This window comes from Benincasa hispida, chromosome 3 (genome assembly GCF_027475165.1).
Source record: "Benincasa hispida cultivar pf3 chromosome 3, pf3_genome.v1.1, whole genome shotgun sequence".
Classification (NCBI taxonomy): Eukaryota; Viridiplantae; Streptophyta; class Magnoliopsida; order Cucurbitales; family Cucurbitaceae; genus Benincasa; species Benincasa hispida.
In genome coordinates this window covers 22,335,126-22,342,577 of record NC_143480.1, presented here as the reverse complement: position 1 = coordinate 22,342,577, position 7,452 = coordinate 22,335,126, and the positions used below count along the sequence as shown (strand labels likewise).

The following is a 7,452-nucleotide window of genomic DNA, read 5'->3' as shown; positions in this document are numbered from 1 at the left end:
TGCATGCGACCACAATATTATGAATGTGATGCTTTTTGGATGTGATTTAACATATTTTATCAACGCAAGCTAATATTGTTTAAGAACTTAGCACTATGATAACGTGCATTTTTGCCCGTTATCACACCCCCAAATTTAAACAATGCTTGTCCTCAAGCATAAGCTAAAAACTTCCTTTAGCAGGTCCACCGCAATGTTCTTTTCCTAGATTTCTCAAGGATACTTCGTTCAAATCCTATATACCAAAATTTCTTAAGTCTTATTCAAGTCTCTTCTTTAAATATTTCTAAGATCTAGGGACTACAAGCTTAACCTTCAAAAGGACTTTACTAATTTTAGGAGCATCGCATGATTTATTTCAAAAAGAAAATTTTCCACTGGGGTGTCAAATGATTTTATCCTTGCATATTTCTTGACATTATTATTTTTTTTCTAACCTTGTGCTGATCCAAATGCCTTGCCTTTGTTTTGGCTTTCCCCCACGTGTGTCATGCAGTCATCCAACTACGAGCAATGCACTCTTCCTCAGACTAAACTCATACCTACTTGCCAGCGGAGTTACAGTCATTTATTTATGCATTGATCCTAGTTACTTACTTTTGTTTTGGCTTGCCCTCACGTGTGTCATTTATTTATGAATGGTTCGGACCAACGTGACTTTAGTTTTCTTGGGAAGAGCCGCAGACGTGAGTTGAAGAGTAAGACCCTCTGCCAGACTTGGAGTTTTTTGCCACATATGTGTTTGTCATGCCAGAGCTTGGTGCGCTCTTTCTAAATCTTCGCGTTTCATATGTGTTAATCCTCCATTCTTCTAGCTCGACCAGTTGCATTTTTCGCGCTTCTCCTGCTTTATTCAAATCAAAGTTTAGCTTCTTTACCGCCCACAATGCCTTATACTTCAGCTCCAAAGGCAAATGACACGCCTTACCAAATGTCAACGCATATGGGGACATATCTATTGGTGTTTTAAATGCAGTCCGGTATGCCCACAATGCATCGTCAAGCTTTGTTGCCCAATCTTTTCGCGAAGGCCTTACTACCTTCTCAAGTATCAGCTTAATTTCTCGATTGGACACCTCGGCCTGACCATTCATCTACGGATGGTATGCGGTGGCCACTTTGTGGAGAATGTTGTATTTGTGTAGTAGCTCTTTGATATTATGGTTGACAAAGTGGGACCTTTCATCATTTACGATGGCACGGGGAGTGCCAAAACGAGTGAAAATGTTCTTCTTTAAGAATTGAGAGACTACCGCCGCATCGCTTGCGACGCACGCCACTGCCTCTACCCACTTGGATACATAGTCGACAGTTCATAAAATATAATGTTTACCATTCGAGTGAGGGAATGGTCCCATGAAATCAATCCCCCATATGTCGAACAATTCAAGCTTCAAGATGGTGTTCATTGGCATTGCATGTTTCCATGAAATGTTCTTATGCATTGGCATCGATCGCACTTCACGGCGTAGTCAGCTGCATACTTAAACAATGTAGGCCAAAAGAATCCACTCTGTAAAAATTTAGCTGCGATGCGTTGTCCTCCGAAGTGCCCACTATATGGTGAGTCGTGACATTGCGATAATATGCATTGTTGAGCAGTATTTGGTACACATAATCGTAAAATCTGGTCTGCCCCTCTTTTATACAGATTCGACTCATCCCAATAATAATGTCTGCATTCATGTTTGAGCTTCCTCTGTTGGTGATAGGTGTAATCTTCATGAAATTGCTCGCAAACCAGATAATTGACTATGTCTGCATACCAGGGAAATTCTTTAATATGGAACAACTGCTCATCCGAGAACACCGCATTCACCTCAGACTCATTGAGGTCAACCTCAGGATTTTCCAATCTGGACAAGTGATCCGTAACTTGGTTCTCCGTCCCCTTTTGATCAATTATTTATATATCAAATTCTTGAAGGAGGAGAACCCATCTGATCAACCTTGGCATTGCGTCCTTCTTTATCATTAAGTATTTTATTACCGAGTGATCAGTATGGATGAGTACCTTTGTTCTCAATAGATATGCTCGAAATTTTTCCAACGAAAAAATTACCGCGAGAAGCTCTTTCTCTGTGGTGGTATAATTTGTCTGAGCAGGATTTAATGTTTTACTCGCATATGTGATGGGATGCAAGATTTTTTTTCTCTTTTGTGCCAAAGCTGCTCTCATCGCATACCCACTTGCATCGCACATAATTTCAAAAGGAAGTGTCCAATTAGGTGCAATGAGTACGGGTGCGGTAATCAGCGCATTCTTCAAAACTCAAAATGCGTTGAGGCAGTTGTTGCAAAATCAAATCTTCTGTTAGCCTCTAACAATGCACTCAGTGGTCGTGCTATTTTGCAAAAGTCTTTGACAAAGCATCTGTAGAATCCAACGTGGCCCAAGAAGCTTTGTACAACCTTCACGCTTGTTGGAGATGGCAGTTTTTCAATTGCTTCGATTTTTGTTTTATCCACCTCCAACCCATCTCGAGAAATCATGTGCCTCAACACTATGCCCTCCTTTACCATGAAATAAAAATTTTCCCAGTTAAGCACCAGATTCATCTCTTCGAATTTCTTCAGTATCTTCTCCAAGTTGGCTAGACGGACTTCATAAGTGTTCCCATAAATAGAGAAGTCGTCCATAAAGATTTCGACAGAGTCCTCAAGATAATCTGAAAAGATGGCCATCATGCACCTTTGGAACATGCTTGATGCATTGTAGAGGCCAAACGACATGTGGTGAAAAGCAAATATCCCATATGGGTAGGTGAATGTGGTCTTGTCTTAGTCTTCTAGAGCTATCATAATCTGATTGTATTCGATATAACCATCCAGAAAGCAGTAAAAGTCATTTCCAGCTAGACGGTCTAGCATTTGATCAATGAATGGTAGAGGTAAATGATCTTTCTTTATGGCCGCATTCAGCTTGCGGTAATCCATGCAAATGCGCCACCCAATGACGATCCTTTACGGTATTAATTCATTGTTTTCATTCGAGACTACCGTCATGCCACCCTTTTTTGGCACACACTGCACGGGGCTGACCCACGTGCTATATACTATAGGATAGATAATGCCCACATCTAGCCATTTAATGATCTCCTTCTTGACGACCTCTTTCATCGCAGGGTTGAGTCTGCACTGATGTACGATCGTTGCTTTGTGGTCCTCTTCAAGACGAATGCGGTGCATATAATACACTGGGCTAATTCCTCTAATGTCGGCGAGTGTCCAGCCAATTGCTCGCATATGTTTCCTTAGAATGCTCATCAACGCATTCTTCTGGTCATCGTTGAGCTCAGAAGAAATGATAACTAGCAGCTTCTCATTCTACCCTAAAAACGCGTACTTTAAATGGGTCAGTAGGGTCTTTAATTCCAGTGTTGGTGGTTCTACTAGGGATGGTTGTGTTGTTTTTCTTTCTTCTTTTTCTGTTGGCTCTTCTTCTTGATTTGCAATCATTTCTTCTTCCTTGTTTGTTTTTGTTATGATCGCATTACAGGCAGCAACGAATGCACTTGCATCCTCTTCTTCATTGTCTTCATCAAACTTTTCTTCTTCAATGTAATTTTGGTCATCATCTGAGTCATGCAGGTCTTCTTCATCCGAAAACTTCATGGCACAAATTATGTTAAACTTGAGCTTCTGTCCGTTGATGCTCAAAGTGATCTCCCCTTTATGCACATCAATCTGAGCACAACCTGTTGATAAAAATGGTCGCCCTAGAATGATGGGCACATCTTTGTCGGCCTCGTAATTCAAAATGATAAAGTCAACTGGTAGGATAAATTTTTCAATGGTTATCAGTACGTCCTTCACCTTTCCCTCTGGATGCACCAGAGATCTATCAGCCAGTTGGAAAGTCACCGTTGTGGCTACAAGTTGCCCAACATTCAACTACCTAAAGACTGACAGAGGCATCAAATTTATGTTGGCTTCAAGGTCACACAACGCTTGCCCGATGTACAGTCCTCCTATGGAGCAAGGAATAGTAAAGCTCCTAGGATCGCTCATCTTCGGTGGAATGATTGATTTTGAACTTTGAGTTAGCGCCACCGTGGCAAACTTACAAGCTTCCTCTTCTTAGTTACCATATCCTTCAAAAACTTTGCATAGGCAGGCATTTCCTCAATCGCTTCACTGAATGGACTATTAATATGTTTAACATGGACAGAAAGTGTTGGTACTGTACTTCTTTGTTCTTTTTCTTCCTTTGATATATTTAGACTCCCTCCCTTAGTCTCTACGGGAAAAGGGGTAACTGCACTTTCACGGTTCCTATCTCAGTTGGCTTTGAGGTCGACGCAACCTCTGGTTCTACTACTTCTTTTTCTCTTTCTTCTTCTTGTGCCACCACAACTTTAGATTCTTCCGCAATGGGAGCTGTCCGACTAAGCTCCTTCTTTTCTCCCTCCACAGTCTTCCCACTTTGCAATGTCACAACCTGACATTGCTCTTTACCTGATCCCCCTAGGTTGCGTGGGAGTTCTGTTCAATTCGGCAGAGCCCCTTGCAGTCTACTCTTCAGCTCACTCGCAATCTGGCCCATCTGTAATTTTAGATTGCGGATGGACGTAGCCTAACTTTAAAGCACAGTTTCGTTTTTCTTTATGTATTGGTTCAATAGGCTTTCCAAGGAAGAGAATTGCGATGGTTGTGAGCTACTTGCTTGATTGTTTGTCTGTTTGTTGTTGCATGGGAAGAATCCTGGTGGCCCTTCTTTCTGTGCCACGGGTTGGAAATTTTGTTGCTGATTCTTCCAAGCAAAATTGGGTTGGTTTCTCCACCCGAGGTTGTAAGTATTCGAAAAGGGATTATTTTTCACAAAGTAAATGAATTATGGATTTTGCGGGCAATCTTCCATCGCGTGCCCATCACCGCAAGTCGCACACCTTGCGGTGTTTTGACTAATTGCGTTGATTTGCCCATTTTGCAGTGTTTGACTACTGATCGCAATTCCTTGGATTAAGTTCATTATTGCGGTCATCTAATTTTTTAGTGAAGCAATAGCACCATTACTTGCATCATTGTCTTTGATTCTCAACCTCTGATCACTCTCTTTCCAATCTTCGTGGTTCTTAGAGATGAGATCCAAGATATTCTTCGCCTTGTCATACATTTTATCAAGCAGACCACCAGCGGCTGCCGCATTGGCAGCGGTCATAGAAGCGGGATTTAAACCATGATAAAAAATTTCCATTTGAAGGCAGTATGGCAAACCATTGTGTGGACAATCCCTGACCAACCTTTTAAACCTCATCCAGGCATCACTGAGTGATTCGTCCATTTCTTGTTCAAAATTTGTAATGAGTTTCCTTCGTCTGGCATTCTCAGTAGTTGGAAAGTATTTCTTCATAAACTTTTTCACGACCAGTTCCCATGAAGTGATCTCTCCCAGTTTAAGAGAATATGCCCATTTTCTAGCCTAATCACAGAAAGAAAATGGGAACAAAGTTAGTCGAACTTCTAAGGCAGAGATGTTCGAGAAAACAAAAGTATTGCAGATTTCAATAAAGCTTTGGAGGTGGGCGTGTAGGTCCTCGCCACGCCTTCCACCAAATTGTCCTGCAGTCTGGATCATCTACAGCATCACCGGCTTTATTTCGAATTGGCTCCCATCGAGGGCAGGCCTCATGATTCCTGGAGAGAAATCATAGAGGTTTGGCGATGCATAGTCCCTAATGGGTCTATTGCGATCGTTTGCCAGCAGAATTGGATTCGCATTACATTGTTATCATTTGATGCTCCTTTCCAGGCTGCTCCGCCATCTCTTCTTTATCTGACTATAGTTGCTGTTGGCAGTTTCGCAGTCTCTGTCTAAACGTTCTCTCAATCTCCGGGTCATAATTCGCCAGAGATTGAGAGTTTGCTAAGAAATCAGAAAAATTACCGTTAGCACACTATTTTGCCGAAGTCCCCAGTAACGGCGCCAAAAACTTGATGCTTACTTTTATGAAGTGAATTATGGATGATATGCGATGGTGAAATTGCGTTGTGCGCTCAAGTTTCCTCAGCGAAATCCAAGTGTAAATTTCACTGAGTTTCCTGGTAAGTCCAGGGTCGAACTCAGGGACTTGTGAAAACAGGTTGCGTTGGTAATTTTTATGAAAACTTTGCGGTAACCGGATAAATAAATAAATTGTTAGGATTGTTGTTTTCGTTAAGAAAAATAAACAAATGTGGCGGAGTTTGAAAAGAGTTGATTAAACAGGAAATGCGATGAGTATGCGGTGAACAGGTTGAGAAAAGTTTCGGCTAACACTTCCTAGGATGCATTCATGTTATGCGATCATATAACATGCATACAACAGTAAACTACCTCTCGGTGCGAATGCCACGGCTTCTAAGGCTAGAACGCATGCGATATATGCGCTAAGTATATAGGACCTACACATAAGCCTCTATTCTTATTTATGCGATGACAAAATGACACACACACAAATAAGGCGACCACATAATATCATTCCCATCTCTAGGATGCATGCGATGCAGGTTGACAAACAGAGCTTATCTCTAAGTCCTATCTCTTGTTTATGGAGTTCTAATCTTGCTCTCTCGAGTCCAGATTCTAACCTAGCTCTCTCGAGTCATTAGGTTCTTTCTTTAGACTCTCTCTCGAGTAGCTCTAAAGGGTATTTGGCACAGCATAAAACAAGACAATCGCAAGCAATGAACTTCTTAGGTCATGTTAGCTTAGTTTTTCTCAACCCATTCGACTAGTTTAGCTATTCATGCGTGCTAAGAGAGTGAACAGATGTAGAATAAGAACTTCCATTGTATAAATATAAAGATGAAGTACAAAATAACAATGCAAGTATAGAATAAAGGGCCTGGTACCAATCTCTTATTGCCCAGGCTTTTACATTGTTTTTCTACTCGCGTTCAAAAGATAATCCCGCTCTCGTGAGAGTCAGCTCACTCTCTACTTCTACGCCTCAAGGTTCTCTCTCGAATTGTCCTGAGCAATCTCCGGCGTCTTTAATTTTCTCTTGCTCCGACTTAGAAATAAAAAGGAAAAACTATGGACAAAGACGAGCTGAGCTCTTAATTTCGTAAACTGGTGAACTGATTAACCTTTTTCTAAAGGATGCCCTTGGTATTTATAGAACATCTAGGGTGAAAGGCAGTTTCTCTCTCATGATTTCGCAGATGGGACGACTTTAATTCCTGACTGATGCGCCGAATATTTGTCACCGAAAAGCTAAATGTACTTGTCCATTAGCGGCTATCAATTTAATTCAGATTCAACTGTCATCAGCCTTCTGTCTCAACGTGATTAATTATGCCTTTCACCCAGATGCTTCGACCAAGTTGCGGCAATCCTTCTTGAGCAAATGTTTGCGAGCACAATCATCGCAAAGCCTTGCGGTGAAGTTGCGCTCAACCGATGATTTCCTATGATCGCAATTTTCGCCTTGCGTTCACGCATAATATGCATAAAAACACAAAAATCAA

General features: G+C 41.4%; 1 non-coding gene across 1 annotated transcript; it reads left to right on the top strand.

Annotated features, from left to right (window-relative positions):
- The first annotated feature begins 5,213 nt into the window (after positions 1-5,213).
- Positions 5,214-5,320, top strand: LOC120074793 (small nucleolar RNA R71). Its single transcript, XR_005481075.1, has one exon. It is a non-coding gene; the product is annotated as a small nucleolar RNA R71 (small nucleolar RNA).
- The last annotated feature ends 2,132 nt before the right edge of the window (positions 5,321-7,452 follow it).